Below are 205 nucleotides of genomic sequence, written 5' to 3' on the forward strand. Positions count from 1 at the left end.
CACACACACACACACATACAACAGATTACATCTATCCTAAATCTGTGTGAATTGCTTAGATAATTGCAAATAAATACTATTTAACACTACTCAATGGGGGCCTTTTCAGATATCTAAGGCATATAGCCCTGATAACACATTAGCCACAGACAGGAACTGCTAGAAAGAAGACTTTTTGTTGCCGTGCTGTGCAGCTCTTTAGAGG

The sequence above is a fragment of the Morone saxatilis genome, unplaced genomic scaffold (assembly GCF_004916995.1).
Source record: "Morone saxatilis isolate NCDOM2014 unplaced genomic scaffold, NCSU_SB_2.0 Contig22, whole genome shotgun sequence".
Lineage (NCBI taxonomy): Eukaryota > Metazoa > Chordata > Actinopteri > Moronidae > Morone > Morone saxatilis.